At 36.9% G+C, this 24,189-nt stretch overlaps 1 protein-coding gene across 2 annotated transcripts in view; it reads right to left on the bottom strand.

The window, feature by feature from the left end:
* ZFAND3 (zinc finger AN1-type containing 3) overlaps window positions 1-24,189 on the bottom strand; it is a 391,008-nt gene that overhangs the window by 91,507 nt on the left and 275,312 nt on the right. The window lies entirely within an intron of this gene.

Here is a 24,189-nt window from a genome sequence, read left to right as displayed (position 1 = left end):
CAAAATACCAGAAATTGATTGGTTTTTATAAAGGGTATTTATTTGGGGTAGGAGCTTCATATACCAGGCCATAAAGCATAAGTTACTTCCCTCCCCCAAAGTCTATTAACACGTGTTGGAGCAAGATGGCTGCTGACGTCTGCGAGGGTTCAGGCTTCTGGGTTCCTCTCTTCCCAGGGCTTGCTTCTCTTTCCTCTGTGAGCTTACTTCCTGGGGTCCAAACTTAACACTTTAGCATCAAACTCCAACATCAAAAACCCTCAACTCTGTCCATTGCCATGTCTTTTATCTGTGAGTCCTATCCACCAAGGGACTCGATGCCCTAATGACATGGCCCAATCAAAGCCCTAATCACAACTTATCATGCCCAGGTATAGACCAGATTACAAACATAATCCAGTATCTATTTTTGGAATTCATAACCATATCAAACAGCTACAGTCACTAAGTAAGAGTTATCTTTTCCTTCTGGCCCTGATGTTTCTGCATCATAATTTTTACTCTTTTGTCCCTTTTTCTGAATCATTCACCATTCACCTTTACACAATTGCCACCTCCTCATGCTCCAAAAATCCCATAAGTCACTTCCAAGGATGAAGGGAAGTAGACTATGTCACACGTGAAAAAAGTAAACAACAAAATATGATGCAGAAAGATTGTTTCCCATCATTCCACTCTGGAAAGCAGTGCATATGGAGTTCAGAAACAGTCACTTCATTTGATCCAGACATGGTAAAGATATGTTCACTTCGTGTACAGTTATCATATAAATAGGAAAAATAGCAATTTCCAGGCTTTTCCAGCTCTGTAAATGAGAAAAAAATTGATATACTAATCTAGTTTCATAAATTAGCTGAGTACACAGTATATACAAAAGTATAAACTTTCCCTTGAATAAAGTTGTGAGTCTGAAATTGATTTATGTAAGTTTTTAAAACAAACTTATTTGTAAAACTTAAGTAAAAACCTTTGAACTTTAATGGGATTACTGCTCAAGAGCAAACATCATACAAGATCTTGACAATTTATCTTATCACCTGAGGGTGAAAATAACTTCTCACAAAGATAATCTTGGAATCTGAAGTTTCCAGAAATGGGATGTTTTCACAGGGTAGAGAAAGTGACCTAATGGTGCCAGCTGAGCCAAATCAGGCAGAGAAGACACATACTCACTGGACGTATTTTTCTACATTGTTTTCAGAATGATTCTTCCTAGGTCAATCTTCTTTCTACAAAATGCACCTCAAAAGACTGGAACCACCAAGAAAACACCTTTCTCTGCTTTTGCTGACACACCCACTCCCTAGGGCAGCCTAACTGAAGCTATAGCCTTCCTAGTTACTATTTATAAATCACCTTTGATAAGCATAAGCCCCATTCTTTATCTGTACAGTTTGGCAAGATGTTTAGCTCACTTCCCTTCTCTTTGAAAATGTCATCTTTTTAACCCTGTTCAGTAACCTACTTTTTTTCTTATCAATAAACCAACAATATTTTTCTTTGTGAAATATAGATGTCTGTGATCACTGATGGCTATAAAGTATGTCCACTTACAAATATTTCACTGAACCTCCTTCAGTTATATTTGTTGGATGCACATTTTTAAAGCATTGTTTAAATATTGTCATATTCTTCTGGCAATACACCCTGCGATTTCCCACACACAGGACTTAGTACTCTGGTTTAAGACTTACCTGCTTGCTTCCTAAGATCCCATATTATACCGGGTCCAGGACAAAAACCGTGCTCAATAAATATTAACTGGATGAATAAGTGGCCAATTAGTTTCCTGTAGGAAGTTCATCACTGGATTACATTTAAAAGTACTTATCAACTGCTATTTTAAATCTCTTACAAATTAGTTTGTGTGCCATTAAGGGCACTCTTTGCCTTACCTGGGTTTGCATTTCTAAAAGATTTGCTCAATACCTCTGAATTTCTACTTTCATAATCAATAAGTAGATAAGAAATGTAACTGCACTTGTTCTAACACTCACTAAATATACTCAGCTCATTAACAAGGTTTCTACGTATTTATTAAAGATATTAAAGTTGTGTATAAAGAAAATCATATTGTTTTACCAATTGTTACAAAGTTACCACACTAATGAAAATGTTATTAATAGGAAAAACTATGTATTTCGGGGTGGGGTGGTATATGGTAACTTTTCTGCATGATTTTTCTGTAAACCAACAACTTCTGTAATAAAAAATACTTTTAAAAAATAGAAAGTCAAATGGGAAATGACAGGGGGAACTAAGAGTTGTTAAGTGCCTCTACGAGCCAGGCACTCTACTAGGGACTTTATAGTATTACATCATTTAATCCTGAAAATAAACTGGGCAATATATGTCATCCCCACATTTCAGCAGAGGACAATGAGGCATGGTGAGGGCAAGCAACCTACTCACTCCTAACAAGGGCCAGAGCTGGGATCTGAAAGTCAGGTTTATCTGACTTCAATGTCTATATGCTTTTCCTACTATAGAATGCACCACTGAAGCAACGACAACCCAGCTTGTCAAAAAGAAAGAGCCTGTAGCCTGCAGGGAATACTTTCAGGTTCCCACGCTTGCATTCTCAGTCTCCAAACCCCACTTAACTTTATATCACAGATCACAATTTCATGTTGCCAATGGAAGCTTTAATCTGGTATTTCACATGATAAAATTCTTAGTCAAAGTAAAATGCAAAAGTAGCTAGGGGTTTTGATTTTCAATAAAATTACTTATCAATAAAAATTCAATACTATCTTAGAGAAAGGATCGTGGAAGGTACTGTATAAAGTCTCTTTTGAAAGAACAGGATTCTGTCTCCTGTTCTTCATTCCTTCTACTCCCAATTTAATTTCAAAATTGACTACAGCCTCCATTTATGGGTATTTCTAGGTTTATAAAGCTCCCCCATCAAAACCTTGGTTTATTGGTTTAAGGTCCAGGGATCAAACCCAGGACCTTGTACATTAGAAGCAGGCACTCAACCACTTGAGCTACATCTACTCCCCTGGTTTATTTGTAAAAGCTACAAAGCCATTAGCAAAAGCCAGCCAATTCATAAACCAGACTTTTAGCCTCCTGATTAAAATTTTAATAAAATTCTAGTAGTTGGACATTAACCTGGGTTAATAGCCTCAGCAAGAACAAACTGGTTTAAATAAGAGTTAGCAAGAATCAATGAAGCAGTTACTATTAAAACTTGAAAATGCATTTATCCTGGATCCTAGCTTATGAGAAAAACTGATCTATTCAATGTGGCTCACTATGGTTTTTTTTAAGTGGTTGATTTCACTTAAGCTTCCTTTCATCATTCATATCTTCTAGCTTCTTACTTTAAAAAAAAAAAACTTACGAGATTCCTACCTATGCTTTTTTTTTCTACCTATGTTTTTATGGTGGTATCCCTTCTCTTTAAAATCCAGACTGCTGTCTTTACTGATCTCAGGATAGTCTGAATGACCCTTTTTTATTTATTATTATTATACTTGCTTTCACAAATGTTTAAAATATATACATTATACACACATATAAACACATGCATATCACGTAAGTATATCTGAATGACAAATGACTCCTGTGCTATGTTTCCTATCTATGGCTAGAAATCCGTGTGCTTTGAGGTGTATGTAAAAAATTAAAACAAATCTCGTCTTCCACAATATCCACATCAGGGGATGGTACCGACATCCACCCAGAGGATGAAGCCACAAGCCTGGGAGTCATCTCAGGCTGCAACCCTCCCTTTCTTAATTCTACATCTCAAAAATACCATTCATAATCCATTAAAGATCCTAAAAATCTCTGAATCCATCTACTTCTCCACTACCTGGCCATGACACTAGTCTAACCATCATCATCTGCCAGCATCCTAACTGATTTTTTTTTTTTTTGTATCCTTTCTTCTCAACCCAACCCATTCTACACAAAGCAATCAGAATGAAGTCACTAAAAAAAAATTTTTTTAACACCAGCAAGGAACAATTCCAAAAGGAATTTAAGCCAATAATTCCATTTACAATAGCAACTAAAAAAATTAAAATACCTAAGAATAAATCTAACCAAGAATATAAAGTACAGTACATAGAAAACTTACAAATCATTACTGAAAGTACTAAATCAATGGAAAGATATTCCATGCAAGTGGACTGGAAGACTTAGTATTGTTAAAAATGTCAATAATACCCAAAGTGATTTACAGATTTAATGCTATACCAATCAAAATTCCAACAGCTTTCTTCACAGAAATGGAAAATCATCAAATTCACGTGGGAGGACAAGGGGCTGCAAACACCAAAATCATCTTGAAAAAGGACAAAGTTGGAGGACTCACATTTTCTGATTTTAAAACTTCTAAGAGTAATCAAAACAATGGGTACTGGCACAAGGGCAGACGTATGGAATATGGAATAGAACAGAGTGCAGAAGTAAATCCACATATATTTATATCAATGTTACAAGCTCCTCCATTAACACAAGATAATAACTACAATAACAATAAACCTACTTTGGTCTGTGGTTACACTAGCCCCCCCACCCCTTATTTTTGTTCATTCCTCAATCTTTTTTTTTTTTTTTTTTTTTACAGGTATATTCTTTAATTCTGAGTGATGGCTGAGAACAAAATACCACTTATACTTTAATCTTTACATTTTAAAGAAAATTTCATTTTAGTTTGCAAAAGCAGAGTCAACTAAATTGAAAGTGAGAGGTGGATTCAGATGAGTAAGGACTGCACATAGGCCTATCAAATATTTTTTTAAATGATGATAAAGATCCAAACAAATAACCGCAACTCTACTTCCCCCATCGGTGCATCCATTCCTCTTCAATTAACCCTTGTTCTGCTGAATCTTTGGATAGCAGCCTGATCTCATTAAGAGATCTGTTTCTGGACCGAAAAAAAAAAAAGGGTCCTGGATCTCCTGATGCAACCAGTTTGACAGCTCTCTAAGCAGTGTCAGCTTAAGGTTGGAAGTGTGCAGCCCATTTCATTCCTCAATCTTGAGGGATTTAGATGATGTCCACTCTGCTGAGAAGGGACTTAGATACTATGGGGCAGAGGAAAGTAATTGTTTTGGGGTGGGATTTGTCCATCATCATTGTTTTGTTAATTGTCCAGGACTAAACTACTGGAGAGTAGTTTAATCAACTGATTTTTTACAAGGTAGCCAGGTCTACTCAATGGGGAAATAATCTCTTCAATAAATGGTGCTGGGAAAACTTGATACCCCCCTATAAAACTATGAAAGTAAACTCCTACCTTAGACCATATATAAATATTAACTCAAAATAGATTAATGACCTAAATATAAGAGCTAAAACAATAAAACTCTTTGAAGAAAATGAAAATATCTTCAGGACCTTATAACAGGCAAAGAATGTTTAAATTTTACACTGAAAGCCACAAATAACAAAAGAAAAAAGATAAATTGAATTTCATAAAAATAAAAACCTCTGTGAATCTAAGGGCACTATCAAGAAAGTAAAAACCAACAAAATGGAAGAAAATATTCAGAAACCATGTATTTGAAAAGAGTTTAGTATCAGAATATATAGAGAACTCCTACAAATCAACAAAAAGACAACCCAATTAAAAAACAGGCCAAGGACTTGAATAGACATTTCTCCAAAAAAAGACACAGAAATGGCCAATAAGCACATGAAAAGATACTCAACATCATTTAGTCATTAGGAAAATGTAAATCAAAACCACAAAGAGAAATCAGTTCACTAGGATGGCTATTATTTAGGGAAAAAAACCACCACCATAAAAAACAATGTTGGTGAGGATGTGAAGAAATGGGGACACATGTGCACTGCTGGCAGGACTATGCAATGGTACTGCACAGTGGAAAAAAGCTTGGTGATTCTTCAGAAAATTAAACATAGAATTATCAGATGACTTGGCAATCTCACTTCTAGGTACATACCCAAAAGAACTGAAGGCAGAGACTCATACATGTATTTGTACAGCAATGTTCATGGCAGTATTAGTCACAATAGCCAAAAGATGGAAACAACCAATTGTCCGTCAAAAGCTGAATGGATAAACAAATTGTGGTATGTATGTATACATATATGATAATATCGCTGAACCACAAAAAGTAAATAAGTCCTGATATGTGCTAAAATATAAGTGAACCTTGGAAACATTATGCTAGCCAGACACAAAAGGACAAATATTGTATGATTCTATTTGAGTCATGAAATATGATAATTTTATGAAATATCTATAGTAAACAAATTCAAAGAGATAGAAAGTAAAAGTAGGTCAGAGATTACCAGGGGATAGGGAGAGGTCATAATTATTGCTCAATGGGTACAGAGTTTTTAAGTGATGAAAAAATTTTGATAATGAATAGTGGTGAATCCTAGTACATCATTGCACATGCAACTAATGCCACTCAGTTTTACACTTAAACATGGATAAAAATGGCAAATTTTGTTGTATTACCACAATAAGATAAAATTTTAAAATCCTGAATGTCACTTGTCTGTTTAAATCTTTGGATGGCCTCCCACTTCTGTAGTGAGCAAATTCAAATTCTTAAACAAGGTTTTGACATTAGAAGTCCCTCTAAGCACCAGCTTCTGGCTATTTCTTCAGTCTTAAGTCACTGTTCCTGTCTACCTTTCCCTACATCAGCCATTCTGGGGACCATTTTGGGTTTTCAAACACTCCATGGTCTTTCTCAACTTGGGGACTTTGATCAAGGCATACAGGATGCTTTTTTTTTAATCCTGATATTTATTTTGGCAACTCTACTCAATTCGTAAGTATAAATGTAAGCAATACTTCCTCAGGGAGGCCCTTAAGATTATCTATAGAAGGTAATTAATAAAAATTTGTTGGATGAATGAATGTCTTATTCACTGTATATTCCAGCTTCTAGCAAAATTTGTATTCGATAATACACATTTGTTTAATTTAACTTATTAGATACTGGCGAATGCAGTAGTATATAAGTTCTTTCTTAGGCGTTAATGAGCTTTAAATTGTTGTAACATTTATTTAGAGGAAGTAAGAGTAATTCTATATACAGTATAAACCTTAAGTAACCCTGTCAATAAGCAGACATTAGAATTTTATAAGTTACTCCTGCACACATTAAAAAGTTTCTTCCTATTTACCACAGGTAACAGGTCTTATTAGGACTCAACAGATCTCCCAATTTACTCACTGTTCTTAGACTCAGACCACGAAGCTGCAAGCTTTTATTTGAGACTAGAAAAACATTCACAATCCAGATTGACTCTGAAAAGCATGTCCTCAAATGCTTCTTACAAAAGTAGTCAAGAGGAGAATATATGAAATTGAAAGGCTTCAGCAAAACTCTTATCAGTAATTAAACTTATTTTATAATCTGGTTTTTCACTGAAATTACATCATCCCTAAATTCTTCACACTTAAACAGCCCACTACTCAGAAGTGTGAACTAACAAAAAAAGTTATTTGGAGAAAGGCTTGTTTCTTATACAGCATTTATTGTGCAGACTACACAGTTTTCCCAGTAAGAATGTCTCATACTCATTTACAGGCAGAAATTAATATGTTAATATTACAACTATCTAACAATCCATTAGTACTACAGTAATCTGTTGGCTTTTATAGAGGGTATTTATTTGGGGTAAAAGCTTACAGTCCCAAGGCCATGGAAGGTCCAACTCAAGGCACCCTAAGAGGCGCTTTCTCACCAGTCAGTTGCCACTTGTTGAAGCAAGATGGCGGGTGATCTCTGCCTTGTCTCTCCTTTCCCTCTGGGCTTCCTCTTCCACTTAAGTTCCGTGGGTCCAGCCTCTCGAGGCTTCATGCTTAAGTGGTCCTGTAGTCTTCTGATATAAGGTTAGTTTCTTTCTGGGCTTCCTATATCAGTCTCAGCTGTACTGCTCTCTTCCCAACGTCAGCTGTAAACTATCAAGCATATGGCTCATTTCTTCCCAGGACCACAGCTGTTTGAACTTTCTCCTATCTGTCATATGGCAGGATAAAAAATGACAGAGCTCTCTCTTCCTATGTCTGTCTGTGCCTGTAAGTTCATTTATATCAGACCCACCAAGGGGGCAGAGGCTCAACCTGAGTCACACCTTACTGATGTGGTCAAATCAAATGCTCTAAAAGTACTCTTAACATAATCCAATCAAAGGCCCCTTAACTGAATTTATTACAATCAAAGTGCATCACACCTAGAAGAATAGATTAGTTTACAAACATAATCTTTCTTTTTTGGGATTCATAAAATAATCTCAAACTGCCATAGTTACTCATGATTCACTCCAAGGGCACTGATACCATATAAAGTTAGGTGCTGAAGAAGCTGAGGCCTGGTAAATTTTTTTCAGCCTAGACCTAAGGTTTAAAATGCCCCATTTCAGTGACAACAGAATAGGGAATTAGAAAAGTGTGAATAAACTAGAGAAAACATTCAGATTACTCTTTAAGATCACTGATTGGCTTTATAAATATATCCACAGTTTTCATGCTACTTAGGTCAATGTTTTACCAGGTGGATGTGATCAGAGAAAAGACCTAAACAATAAAAAAGCTCTCACTGGCACTTCTCTCTTTTTTTTTTAGAAGAAGGCGACACTCCTATCTGCCCACTGATACCCTTGCAATTCTCCCTACTTTTCCTTGTTTCTTTCTCCATATGAGGTCAGCTCTTGCCTTTCATGAGCTATGTCCAACCCTGGTAACTCCATTCAGTTCTTAGTCTTACTGTTTCCTATTAGGGTCACACGCTACCCATCTTCAGTGCTCCCACATTTAAGCCCTTTTGCCAAGATGAACATTTCATTTTTTTCCAGCAAATTCAACTTGGGCTGGTGGTGCAACCTTATTATTTTTTCCTTAATGTATAATTCTGCAACATTAAGTATAATGACAATGTATAACTTCCACCACTATTACCAGAACATTTCCATCATCCCAAACAGAAAACGGTGCAAATTAAGCAATAAACCCCTCCATAATCTCTATTCTGCTTTCTGTCTCTATGAATTTACTGAAAATAAGTATTTCACATAAGAAAAATCACACATTATTTGTCCTTTTGTATTTGGCTATTTCACTCAAAATGATGCCTTCAAGGTTCATCCAAGGTATTGTCAGTACTTCCTTCCTTTTTATGGATGAATATTTCCTTACATGTATATACCACATTTTGTTTATCCATTCATTTCCTGATTGACACCTTTCAGCTATTGTGAATAATGCTGCTCTAAACATTGGTATACAAATACCTGTTCAAGTCCCTGCCTTCAATTCTTTGGGGTATATACTTATAAGGGGGATTGCCAGATCATATGGTAACTTTATGTTTAATTTTCTGAAGAGCCACCAAGCTGTTTTCCACAGTGCTGTACCATTTCACAGTTCCCATCAGAAATGCATGAAGGCTCCTATTTCTCTATACCCATACCAACACTGTTACTTTGTTCTGTGTGTGTGTTTGGTTAAAATAAAATTTAAAAAGCCATCCTAGTGGTGTGAAGTGATAACTCATTGTGGTTTTGATTTGTACTTTCCTAATGACTAATGATGTTGATGATGAGCTTATTGGCCATTTGTATATCTGCTCAGGAGAAATGTCTAATTCAAGTCCTTCCCCCCCACCCCCACCCCCCTTTTAAATACTCTCTTCAACAAATGGTGCTGGGACAACTGGAAATCCAAATGCAAAAGAATGAATGAGGACCTCTACCTCTCACCATACACAAAAAGTAATTCAAAATTGATTATTGATTTTAAAATACAAGTGCTAATATTATAAAACTTTTACTAGAAAACATAGGGATGTATCTTCATGGCCCTGTAGTAGGCAACAGAGTTTCAGATTTTAAACCAAAAGCACTAGGAATGAAAGAAAAAAATAGGTAAAATGGAGTTCATCAAAATTTAAAACTTTGTGCACTGAAGAAGTGAAAAGACAGTCTTCAGAATGGGAGAAAATATTTGGAAACCATTTCCCTGAAAAGGGTTTAATATCCAGAATATATAAAGAACTGCTACAATTCAACAATGAAAGACAAACAACCCAATTTTAAAATGGGCCTAAGATTTGAATAGGCATTTCTCCAAAGAAGATATACAAAAGGCTAATAAGCATAGAAAAGATATTCAACATCATCAGCCATTAGAGAAATAATAATTAAAATTACAAGATACCACTTCATACCTACCAAGATGGCTATTATTTAAAAACAAAACAAAAACTGAAAAAAGCAAGAATTGGCAAAGGATGTAGAGAAATAGGAACAATTTTATTTTGTTGGTGGGAATGGAAAAGGGTACAGCAGCCACTGTAGAAAGTAGTTTTGTGGTTCCGCAGAAAGTTAAACATAGAAGATTTACTATATGATCCAACAATTTCATTCCTAGGTATATAGCCCAAAGAACTGAGTACAGGGACTCGAACCAATATTTGTAACCAATGTTTATTGCAGCATTAGTCACAACAACAGCAATTCAAATGTCCATCAACAGATGAACATATAGATGATCAAGATTTTCACAAGATCCAAGGATCAGGCCTAAGTGATTAATTTTGATCCAACAAACCCAAAGTAGCAGAAGAATACACGGTATTTATATAATTCATAATTTCCAAAAAGTATCTGCCTAATAGCAGAAAGAGGTTTTTTGTTTGTTTGATTTTTCTCCTAGGAGGTACTCGGATTGAAACCAGGATCTCATAAACGGGAAGCCACACTCAAACCACCAAGCTACTTCTGTTCCCTAATGAGAGTTGGTTTTTTCATTTGTTTGTTTGTTGGAGATACTGGATATTGTACCTGGGACCTTGTACACAGGCAAGAGGCATTCAACCACTTGAGCTACATCTGCTCCCAAGAAAGAGTATTATTTTCCAGTTATGGAAAAGCTATACCATAACATAAGGGGAAAAGTTATGGATATGAAATTTTCCCTCTGGTGAAAAAAACACTTGTGCACAGGGTTCTTTAGAGAAACTGAACTGACAGGATAAATATACAGTAAATATTATGAGACTTATTATAGGAATTGGCACACATGACTGTGGAGATGGGCAAGACCAAATTTGGTAGGGCAAGCCGCAAGTTGGAAACCCAATGAAGGTTTAACAATGACTTCCCCAAGAGAAGCTAGCTGGCCTCTTTAAGGCCTTCAACTGACTGGATGAGATGTCTCGTTGTGGGAGGCAATCTCCTTAGTGATTATTTAAATACACAAAATATCCTCACAGCAACCATCAGGTCAGTGCTTGCTTGACCAAACAACTGGACACCAAAACCTAGCCAAGTTGACACAAGAACTTAGAGATCACAAGGAGTGTGGAATGAGAAACCCTAGGTTGAAATCTTGGCTCCACGTCTCAACAGCTCTATGACCCTGGACAAGCTATTTAACTTCTCTTGCTTTAATTTCTCCTTCTCTAAAAATGCAGATAATACTAGCATCTACCTGATAAAGTTATTGTGTGGATTATATTAGCTAATACATGTCAAAGTCTTAGAACAGAGCCTGGCACATAGTAACTCTCAACTTAACCAGGATCATTACTATTCCTCTTTAGTCTCCTTGCATACAATTGTAAAATTTGGTAGCTTTTAGTCTGTGGCAATGACAAATAATTTCTCTGGTGTAAACAAATGGGAATTATACCCAAATAAACAGGAAGTATGCTAATAAACCAATCCTGGTGTTAAAACTGAAAAAAAAATTCAGAGACCAAGCAGGTACTATAAATGTGAGAAGTAAGCTGGCCAAAGAACAGGGAGCACTGTTTATTGAGGCTAATTGGCAACTGTGTGCCTCATCTAAAGGCATGTAATTTCAAATTTTAAAACAAAAATAAAAACTCTCAAATATAACACATCTGTGTCCTGCAAGTGGATAGTGAAGACCCCTGATTTAACCTGAGACAAGTGTTTTTGTACATTACATTAATTATGCATATAAATGATTCATCAGATACATGTGAAATGGATGTAGAGTAAATAAGGAAAGTACAGTGGTATAACACAAATGATAATCAGACTGTTTGAATCCTGCCTATGCTACTTACAAGCTTTGTGACCTTGGATAAATTAATTTGTATTTCAATTTCCTCATTAGTAAAAACGATAATACCTATACTCTAGGGTTATTGTGAAGATGGGAGATAATGTAAAACCATATTAGACTGATATTAGCTTACTGAAAATAAAGTGTTATCAAAACCAATTATGGGGAAACAGATTTGGCTCAACTGGTAGAGTGTCTGCCTTCCACATGGGAGGTCCAGGGTTCAAACCCAGGGACTCCTGACCCGTGTGGAGCTGGCCCATGCGCAATGCTGATACGTGCAAGGAATGCCGCAAAACGCAAAGGTGTCCCCCACGTAGGGGAACCCCACATGCAAGGAGTGTGCCCCTAAGGAGAGCCGCCCGCTGCAGAAAACATGCAGCCTGCCCAGGAGTGGTGCCGCAAACACGGAGAGCTGACACAGGAAGATGATGTAACAAAGAGACACAGATTTCCAGTGCTGCTGACAAGAATATAAGTGGACAAAGAAGAATGCACAGCGAATGGACAGAGAGAGCAGACAACTGGGAGGGGAGAGAAATATATTAAAAAATAAATCTTTAAAAAAAAAACAATTCTGATTCCCAGGCAATTTAATATCCTATTTTTTATAACATACCAAATAATCTGACCTTAATTCAAAATTCTGTGCTTTAAATTTATGAGGCTGAGCTATGTTTATTTTACCTTTTATCAATTGCAATTCCTAAGAGTTTGAGAGCCCAACAATCAGGCTTATTCCTAAATCTCAAATGGACACAGGCTACTTGAAAGAAATATTTTTCAAGATATTAAAAATATTTATAGCTTCCTTTCAACAATTATTAGGAAGCTATTTTAAAAAGTCATTTTGAGGACCAATTCCCTCATTCCAAATTAAGTAACCGAATCTAGTTTTGTCTAAATTTTGTTTAAATCAGGTGAAATTTGATATATTAATCCATTTAAAATATTTTTCATTTGGGAATATGCTTATTTTACCTCCAAGTATATGTAAATGTATTCTGAATGGGATAGGGAAGAAAATGAAGTTAGCCATCTTAAAATTATCTTTCAAGTATGTAATGACATTCAATGCAGGCAAATTCATCTTTTTAGGGCTGTGTTAGCACTAAACAAACTCAATGATAATGTCCTAAGTAGATATAACTCTCATTATCCCTTAATTTAAGCAATTAACTGGGCCTAGATCTTACAATAGGATGGTGCTATCCATTTATTCTAACTGGAAAATATATTTCAATCAAAATCTCTGGTACTTACCTTTCATACATGTCTTGATTCTTTCATTTACAAGGAAAAAGCTTACTGTACTCTGTTACTTTTTTTAAACTAAACTGCAGTTTTCAGAAAGATGTAGTGTGATCAAATAAAAATAATAGCCATAATCTTACTTTTTATGCAGGGATTTCATAAAGATAAACACTTGCAAACACTAAATATTTATATTTTTATATTTAAGTGAAGGCTACTGACAATCAAATGAGGAAAATTCCTAGGAAAATGTATATCAATTTAGGAATAAAATTCTACATGAATTGCATTAGAATTTCTATGAGGAGACCATAGTTATGAATATTTTGTTTTCATTTTAATTTTCAGGGCAAATAACTCATGCAGAAGATACATCAACTAAATAGAACCAAACAGGCCTGGTTTTTTTTTTTTTTTTTTTTAAGGTAAAAATGACAAGTAATAAATCTAAAAATGTGAATAGTTGAAAAGCAATGGACAAACAAAAATGAACAGAGGATGATTAGGAGGTTAGCTACAATATTGCAAAAGCAGTACAATTTTCCCTGCAGTTTACATTTCAATTGTCTCAGCACAAATCATACAAACCTAAAAAAAATCTGCTCAGAAAAGGCTACTTTTGTATCTTCAAATGTCCTTTATCAAGACCAAAACATCACCCCAACCCAAACAGCCTCAAAACTCCCATTTCACCAAGTGATTTACCATTTCACTTGGTCTACAAGTGAGTAACACTGTAGTGCAAACTCAAGGGGGAAAGCCTAACATGTTAAGGAAGGTTACAGCACATACCCAATTTCCGTTTTAATACTGGGTTTATAGATTTGATCGGTGTTAAATTTCATTACTCTTTCTTCCTAAAAACTAAAAAGAGTGACAAGGAAAACTACATTCTCTTCAGCAAAGTTCTTGCTGAGGCATTAAAGATGCAAGCATGTCTAGTCAAGAGTGAACTGGTTCTAGCTCTCAGGAGCTTAAGTTCTCTTGCAAGATGTCTAGAGGATAAGTTTTTGTTTCAACTTTATTCATTTCAGACAGGGACAATATTACAGCAACAACATTATACAGCCACAAAGATAATGTTACCTCACAAATGTAACAATGAATTTTGTCCATCTATCCTTATTTTCAACCAAATTAAAATCCAACAATAAGATTTTCTTTCAGTCTTTCATGAAAGACTGGTTTTCCATTAACCAGTCAGTCAAGGCCAGACACAAATGAATCATAGTTAGTAATTAGTATATCACTATGGGGGAAAAACAGTATAGAGGGTCAATTTAAAGGGGAAAAAGTAGCAAAGCTGGTTTATACTAGCAATGATTATAATGAGAGGGACAGACTAAGGATTTTGGATTGGGTTTTTATTGGATTACTTCTTGCTGAACTGGCCTCAGCTATCTATATAAGAAGAGCTTGTACTTTGTGATTATTCCCCTGACAGACCTTATTCCAAATCAGTATACATAGAATACACATGTGTAATTTCAGCGTTGACAAGCTTTTAGAAATAATCTACTACATGGCATTCGATCTAAAATCAATTTCAAAGGGACCACCAGCATTTTTAGAAAAGATTTATTTACTTATTCCCCTCTCACACACTGTTTTGCGCATGCTGTCTGCTTTCTGTGTCTATTTGCTGTGTGTTCTTCTGTGTCTGCCTGCCTTCTCTTTAGGAGGCACCGGGAACCAATCCTGAGACATTCCAGAGTGGGAGAGAGGCGCTCAATTTCTTGCACCACCTCAGCTCTCTGGTTTGCTGTGTCTCACTGCCTCTGCTCTGTGTCTCTTTTTGTTACATCATCTTGCTGCACTAGCTCTCTGCATGGGTCAGCATGCCACACAGGCCAACACACTGTGGGGGTCAGCATTCCACATGGGCCAGCTTCTGCTTGGGCCAGCTTGCCTTCACCAGGAGGCCCCTGGAATCAAACCGTAGGCCTCCTATATGGTAGACAGGAGCCCAATTGATTGAGCCACATCCGTTTCCCACCTCCACCATTTTAAAGTAACAGAATAGAGAAGAAAACAGAGACACAACACACATCTAAGATTAAATTAACAAAATTTTAATTTCACTATATGTATTTATTACATACATACATACATATGTGTAGGTTGGGTCACAAAGTAAAATGTGTTTCTTACTGTAGGTTGTGAACAAAAGATCACAATACCAATGATCTAGTACGACATCTTAATTTTATACATGAGGAAACTGAGGAAAAGGGAAGAAACTGACTTGATCTAGGCCTCTTAATCACTGTGGAGGGAGTATAAGAGAGAAACATGCAAAAATGTTTGATCCTAGGAGCACCCCATGGATGCGAATCCATAACTTTCTCAAATACGTTTTATTTTTTACATTTTTTTTTTAAATTTCTCTCCCCTTCCCTGCCACACCCGACCCCAGTTGTTTGCTTTCTGTGTCCATTCGCTGTGTGTTCTTCTGTGTCTGCTTGTATTCTTATCAGTGGCACCAGGAATCTGTGTCTTTTTGTTGTATCATCTTGCGGCGCCACACCTGGACAGGCTGCACTTTTCTTGTGCTGGGTGGCTCTCCTTACGGGGCGCACTCCTTGTGCCTGGGGCTCCCCTACACGGGGGACATCCCTGCATGGCAGGGCACTTCTTGCACGCAGCAGCGCTGTGTGTAGGCCAGCTCATCACATGGATCAGGAGGTCCTGCGTTTGAACCCTGGACCTCCCATGTGGAAGAAGGATGCTCAATCTGTTGAGCCAAATCCACTTCTCTCAAATAGATTTTTATATGTAATCTAAACTATATATTTTATTCATCATCTATTCTTTAAAAAACATACTCTATAAGTTGGATTCTACCATTCAGATAGTTGTGAACCATGAGTCCTGAAGGATGCTGAAAGATAATCTTTTTATCTTAATCTCCCGTTCTTGTAGATGTTTCTTATAGTTGAGCACTAATAATGACAAACTCTCCATATGCTTCTTAAAAAGCAGCTAAAGAAATGCATATCAAAAGGTCAAATGAACACTATTTTTTCCAACTGGCCCACAGGTAAGATTCGTTTAGTCCACAAAGTATTTTGATAGTGCATACTTTTTTATCCAGCAATTCCACTTTAAGAAACTTGTTTAAAGGAAAACATAAAATACAAAAACATATTAAAAAATGGAGACATAAAAGCACAGAGAAATCACCTTAAAAGGAGCCCCAGTGGCCAAATCTGAGACAATTTCAGCATCAAAAGAAACTGATAATACAAGATTATAACTTACTGGATAAAATAGGAACCCACGGGTTCATACTGATATAATTAAAAAATGGAAACAGAGGGGAAAGCTTTTCCTTACATTGGAAAGCAAACAATAAATACTGAAAAAATGATGTGGTTGATTAAAATCCATGGATTTTAAAACAAGTGGGTGAACTTTTAATGAGGAATGGGATAATTATATTAATCTCAAAGCTTCTCCCCACAAACTCCTTACTAATTACTAAAGGAATATAGTAATTTTACTATGGTGACCTGGAGATACCACCTTAGTCAAATGCTTCCTGATATGATGCACTATGCACACATCACTTCGTAATATTTCTCTCAAAAAATTTTGAATCTAATCATGAAGAAACCCCAAACACAAATTTAGAGACATTCAAAAAAATAAATGGCACGTACTTTTCACTAATGTCAAGGTCCAGAAAAGCAAACAAACAGAAAGGTCAAAGGAGTATTTCAGGCTAAGGGAGACTAAAAAAAGTGACGACTAAAAGCAATGTATGAATTAAACCCTGATCCAGAGCTGAGGGGGGGAGGAGGACGGCACACGACAGAGAGCTATAAAGGATATTACTGGCAAAAGTGATGAAATCTGAATACAGACTATGGATTGGATACCAGAATTGTATCAATATTAGATTAACTGCTTTTGATAATTGTACTGTGGCTATGTAAAAAAAAAACACCTTATTCTAAAGGAAATACACACAAAAGGATGCAGTGCCTCTAACTTATGCTCAAATTATTCAAAGATAGAAGAAAGTGTATGTGTATACATATATAGAATGATAAAACAAATGTGGAAAAAGGTAAACAACTGGTGAATCTGGATAAAAAAGTATATGAGATTCCTGTTATTTTCTTTAACTTTTCTTTATTTGAAATTATATCAAGCACGAAGTTTCTAAAGGATGTGTATACAAAAAGAGTCACTGTAGCCTTTTCTAAAACAGTGGTAACAACCAAAACATCCTTTAAGAGGGAATGAGGCAGACCTTTATGTACAGACATAGTAAAAAGGAGAAGGAAAATAAAAGACTACAAAGTTTCATGTTAAATATATAATTTATGTATAAATGTAAGGTTTTTACATTCTTTTATTCATGTTCCCTCCCCTCAAAGTGTCAATAAAGATGGACTGTAGGTTTGAGAGTGGAAATACCTACAAAAGAAGCATATATATTTTTAAAAATATTAAAAACAAAAGAATTAAAAATATTTTTAAGAATATATTTTTAAATAGAGAAGATTGTGGGAAATGGTGGAGTAGAAAGCTCCAGGAATCAGTCCCTCCACCAAAATAACTACCGAACTGGCAAGAACGTCTTTTCTTTTCATTTATTCCCTCCCCACCCCCTTTGTCTGTTCTCTCTATCCATTTGCTGTGTGTTCTTCTGTGTCCACGTGCACTCTTGTCTGTGGCACCCCTCTTTCCCCCAGCCTTGTGGCAGGCAGCAATGGGAAATGGAGGTCTGGCTCCTGGCATAGCCTGCTGGTGCCAGGATGGGACAAAAAATAATAATCCTTCAAACTCCAGGGATGTGTGGTCTGATCCCAGATCTTTACCTTTGATCAGCTACTTCAGATCCATGAAGAAAGCTCCGAGGGCAGCAAATGTTCCAAACTCCCTGGGGCAAAGGCAGCATATAGAAAACAAGACTTCCAGGAAGATGGTGGACTACAAGGATATATATGGGACTCTCTTCCAGAAAAATAACTAGAGGACAGGCTGAAACAGCCTGGGAAAAGATCTAGGGTTTAGGATACCAGGAGATGGCTGGACACCACCCAGAAAAGAGAGAACAAAGGAGGGCAATCAGGACAGCAAAACTGTGAGGTGAGGCCAGCAACTGTTACTGCCAGCACGCTCCCCCACAGTAAAGAGACTTTAGACTTCTCAGGCCTCGGAGCTGGCTACAGACACAGGGGGATCAAGGGATCCACCGCCCCATGAAAGGGGAGTGAGGGATATAGTTTAAGGCTGACTCAGCTTCAGACCCCAAAATTTGGTATGCTGTGTCCTCCCAGCCCTTCCAGGTGCGTGGGACTGTGCAGTTGTTTGCCCTGGGAGCCCACACTCCAACCCTCTCAATCTCCATCTCTTCTAGCCCGCACTGACTGTTGAGAAAGCACCTCCCCAGGAAAGGGGAGAGACAGGGATACAGCCTAAGGCTGACTCACCCTCTGACCCACAAATTTGTTGCTGTGTCCCAGGAGCCCTTCCAGGGCATTGTTTGCCTTGGGAGCCAGCAAGAGACTGAAGAGAACCGACCCTCCGTCCCCACTGACCCAGACTGGTTGTTGAGGAACACAGATGGGAGTGGAATACTGAGAGAGAAAAATTGCCGGCTGAGAATTTTTTATCCAGCAAAATTGTCCTTCAAATATGAAGGTGAGTACAAAATATTCACAAACAGAACCTAAGGGAATTCTTACAAAAGAATCTCCCTTTACAGGAAATATTAAAGGAAGCCTTACAGCCTGAAAGAAAAAGACAGGAGAGAGAGGCTTAGAGAGAGGAGAGTATAGAAGAAAGAAGAGCAGATAGGTAAACCAAAAGAGTAAAAAGACAGATGAAAATATATGACACAGGAAAACCAAAGAAAAAAATGGCAGAAGTAAATAATACATTTACAATAGTATCATTGAATATGAATGGATCAAACTCCTCAATCGAAAAATATAGGCTGACAACAGACAAAAACAAGTGAGCCAGCCTTATGCTGCTTAAAAGAGACATGCCTTAAACCCAGGGATAGAAACCAGTTGAAAGTGAAAGGTTGGAAAAAGAAACTCCATGCAAATAGTAAACAAAAAAGAGCAAGAGTAGCTATACTAATATCAGACAAAAGAGTTTAAATGCAAAAAAGTCATAAGAGATACAGAAGGCCATTATGTATTAATAAAAGGGACAATCCACCGGAAAACATAACAGTCATAAATACCTATGCCCCTAATCAGGGTGCCCCAAAATACATGAGACATAATCTGGCAAAATGAAGGGAGAAATAGACATCTCTATAATAACCATTGGCGAACTCAACACCTTACTCACATCATTAGATAGAACAACTAGACAGAAGATTAACAAGGGAACAGAGAATTTGAACAATATGATAACCGAGTTAGGCCTAACAGCCCTATACAGAACGTTGCACCAAACTCATGGGTTATACATTCTTCTCAAGTGCCCATGGATCCTTCCCCAGGATATACCACATGTTAGAGCACAATGCAGCTCTCAATAAATATACAAAGACTGAAATTATACAAAGCACCTTTACAGATCATAATGGAATGAAACAGGAATCAACAATAGAGAGGAAAGGTAAATTCAGAAATGTTTGGAAGCTGAACAACATACTCTTAAATAATCAGTGGGTCAATGAAGAAATTGCAAGAGAAATTAGTTAATTATATTGAGAGAAATGAAAATGAGAATGCAATTTATCAAAACTTACAGGATACAGCAAAGGCAGTCTTGAGAGGGAAATGTATAGTCCTAAATGCTGATAATATAAAAAAGTTAAACTCAAAGATTTAATTGAACAACTAGAGAAACTAGAAAAAGAACAGCAAACCAATCCCAAAGCAAGTAGAAGGAAAGAGAAAATAAAGATCAGAGCAGAAATAAATGAAATTGAGAACAAAAAAACAACAAAAGCAAAAGCTGGTTCTCTTGAGAAAATCAAGAAAATCAACAAACCCCTAGCTAGACTAAGAAAGGAAAACAGAGAGAAGATGCAAATAAATAAAATCAGAAATGAAAGGGGGATGTTATGACTGACCCCACAGAAATAAAAAGGATCATAAGAGAGTATTATGAGAAATTGTATGCCAACAAACTAGACAACCTAGATGAAATCGATAGATTTCTAGACAAGCACAAACAACCTACACTGATGCTACAAGAAATACAAGAACTTAACAGGGCAAACAAAGAAAAGTCCAGGACCAGATGGACCAGATAGGTGAATTCTATCAAGCATTTAGAAAAGAATCAACACCAACTCTGTTTAAACACTTCCAAAAAACTGAAGAGAAAGGAAAATTACCCAACACATTTTATGATGCCAACATCACCCTAAGTCAGATAAAGACACTACAAGGAAAGAAAATTACAGATCAATTTCTCTAATGAACACAAATGCAAAAACTCTTAACAAAAATACTTGCAAATCTAATCAAAAGACTTATACATCACCAAGTGGGATTTATTCCTGGTATGCAAGGCTGGTTCAACAGAAAATCAACCAACCTAATTCATCACATTAACAAACTGAAAGAAGAAAACCACATGATTATCTCAATTGACACAGAAAAGGCATTCAACAAAACCCAGCATCCTTTTTTGATAAAAACACTCCAAAAGATAAAAATAGAAGGAAAATTCCTGAATATAATCAAAGGCATATATGAAAAACCTGCAGCCAAGATTGTACTCAATGGAGAAAGGTTGAAACCTTTCCCTCTAAGATCAGAAACAAAACAAGGATGCCCACTGCCACCACTGTTATTCAACATTGTTCTGAAGTTCTAGCTAGACAACTAGACAAGGAAAAAAAAATTAAAGGCAACCAAATGGGAAAAGAGTAGATAAAATTCTCACTATTTGTGGATGACATGATCCTGTATTTAGAAAATTCTGAAATGTTTACAACAAAACTACTTGGTCATATAAATGAGTTCAGCAAAGTGGCAGGATACAAGATCACAATGAATAAGTGTTCCTATCTCTCCTCATCCTCTCCAACCCTTGTAGTTCTCTGTCTTTTTAATTGTGGCCATTCTGATAGGTGTGAAATGATATATCATTGTAGTTTTGATTTGTATTTCCCTAACCATTTTTTCATGTGTTTTGCAATTTGTATTTCTTCTTTGGACATATTGGACATATGACTTCTCAAGTCTTCTGCCTATTTTTTAATCAGGTCATTTGTCTTTTTTTTTTTTTTTTTAAGATTTACTTATTTCTTTCCCCTTCCCCCCCACCCCCCTGGTTGTCTGTTCTCTGTGTCTATTTGCTGCATATTCTTTGTCTGCTTCTGTTCTTGTCAGCAGCACGGGAATGTGTGTTTCTTTTTGTTGTGTCATCTTGTTATGTCAGCTCTCCATGTGGGTGGCGCCATTCTTAGGCAGGCTGCACTTTCTTTCACACTGGGCGGCTCTCCTTATGGGGTGCACTCCTTGCGTGTGGGGTTCCCCTACGCGGGGGACACCCCTGCATGGCCTGGCACTCCTTGCATGCATCACCACTGCGCATGGGCCAGCTCACCACATGGATCAGGAGGCCCTGGGTATAGAACCCTGGACCCTCCATATGATAGGTGGATGCTCTATCAGATGAGCCACAACCGCTTCCCTGTAACATCTTTTTTTGTTTTATGCAACTTTATTAGTACTTTCACAGTATCCTTTCACAGGCAGATGAACAAACAGAAAACTGATGATTCCATCAACCATACCCTCAGAAACCCCAGGGGACACGCCCAGACATAGTAATCAACTTGCCAGTGCTGAGGACAAGGAGAGAGTTCTGAAAGCTGCAGGAGGAAAGCAGCAAGTTAGGTACAGAAGCATCTCAATAAGATCAAATGCCAATGTCTTATCAGAAACCAAGGAGGCAAGGAGGCAATGGCATGAAATATTTAAAGTGCTGAAAGAAAACAACTGCCTAACAAGGATTTTATATAAGGCAAGACTTTCATTCAAAAATGAGGGAGAGACTGAGACATTCCCAGATAAACAAACGCTGAGGGAATTTAACACCACCAGACCTGCCCTACAAAAATGCTAAAGGGAATTCTTTAGATTAAAATTAAAGGACACTAGACAGTGGGTCAGAGCAGCATAAAGAAATAAAAACCATGAAAAAGGTAGCTATATGGGTAATTATAAATGCTAGTACCATTGTATTATATTGTTATATAACTCCAATTCTTGCTTATTACAGGTATTAAAATGCAAATGCATAAAAAGTTTGATAATTGGTGATTTTAGACAAACGAAATACAATATGTGACAAGCGAAAAGAAAGGGCGGGGTGGAGGGGCAGAGGAACAGTGTATGTGTATGCTATTGAAGATAAGTTTGTATGAAATCAAATATGATTGCTACAGATTTAGGATATTAAATTTTAACCCCATGGAAGCCAAAAACAAAATACATGAAAAATATATTCAGAAAGAAATGAGAAGGATTCTTACGATACAGTACAAAAAGCCAAATAAATGCGGAATTAGGCATTAACAGAAGAACTGAAGGTCAGGAAAGGTATAGGACTTAGAAAAACAAAATAGCAAAATCATGGAAGAAAGCCCTGCATTATCAGTAGAGACATTAAATGTAAATAGATTACAGGATAGATAAAAAGCATGAACCAACTATCTGCTATTTTATAAGAGACCTTAAATTCAAAGATATAACTAAGTTTAAACTCTAAGGATAGGAAAGAATATACCATGCAAGTAGTACCAAAATGAGAGCTGGGGTAGTTATACTAATATCAGATAAAATAAACTTTAAGTAAAAAACTGTTACAAAGGACAGAGATGGTCATTATATACTGATAAAGGGGTCAAATCAATAAGAAGATATAACAATTAAAAATACATGCACCTAGGGGAATGGATGTGCCTCAAGTGACTGTCTGTTTCCCACACAGGAGGACCTGGTTCGATCCCCAATGCCTCCTAAAAACAAAAGCAAACAACAAGCAAACAAATGAAACAAAAAACTCAGGGGAACCAATGTGACTCAGTGGTTGAGCACCAGCTTCCCACATAAGAGGTCCCGGTACCTTAAAAAATAATATATATGTAAAAGCAGGGCTCCCAGATATATGAAGAAAACTTCAACAGATTTGAAGAGAGGAGAAAAAAGATGGGTCTACATGAATATTGCAGATTTCAATATACCACTTTTAATATAATGAGAATATATAGACAGAAGATCAATAAGGAAATAGAAGACTTGAATGATATTCTAAACCACCTAGACCTAAGAGACACATATTGAACATTTCACCTAACAGCAGTAAGACAGATTTTTTCTAGTGTACTACGATCTTTCTCCAGGATATACCATGAGTCAGGTCACAAGTATCAATAAATCCTGAAACACTGAAGTCATATAGTGAATCTTTTCTGACCACAAGGCAGTGAAGCTAGAAATCATAACAGAGGGAGAAATGGAAAATTCACAAATATGTGGAAATTACACAACATACTTTTTTTAAATTCTTTTTTTATTTTATTTTTTAATTATTTATTTATTTCTCTCCCCTCCCCCCCCCACCCCGGGTGTCTGTTCTCTGTGTCTATTTGCTGCATCTTCTTTGTCCGCTTCTGTTATTGTCTGCGGCACAGGAATTTGGGCGGCTCTCCTTACGGGGCGCACTCCTTGCGTGTGGGGCTCCCCTCACGGGGGACACCCCTGCATGGCAGGGCACTCCTTGCGCGTATCAGCACTGCGCATGGGCCAGCTGCACACGGGTCAAGGAGGCCCGGGGTTTGAAGCGCAGACCTCCCACGCGGTAGACGGACGCCCTAACCTCTGGGCCAAGTCTGCCGCCTAAACAACATACTCTTAAACAACCAATGGGTTAAAGAGTAAATCACAAGTGAAAACAGG

Source organism: Dasypus novemcinctus, chromosome 11 (genome assembly GCF_030445035.2).
Source record: "Dasypus novemcinctus isolate mDasNov1 chromosome 11, mDasNov1.1.hap2, whole genome shotgun sequence".
In the NCBI taxonomy this organism is placed as follows: domain Eukaryota; kingdom Metazoa; phylum Chordata; class Mammalia; order Cingulata; family Dasypodidae; genus Dasypus; species Dasypus novemcinctus.
The sequence above is the reverse complement of the archived record's forward strand: the minus strand, read 5'-3'. Positions and strand labels throughout refer to the sequence as shown.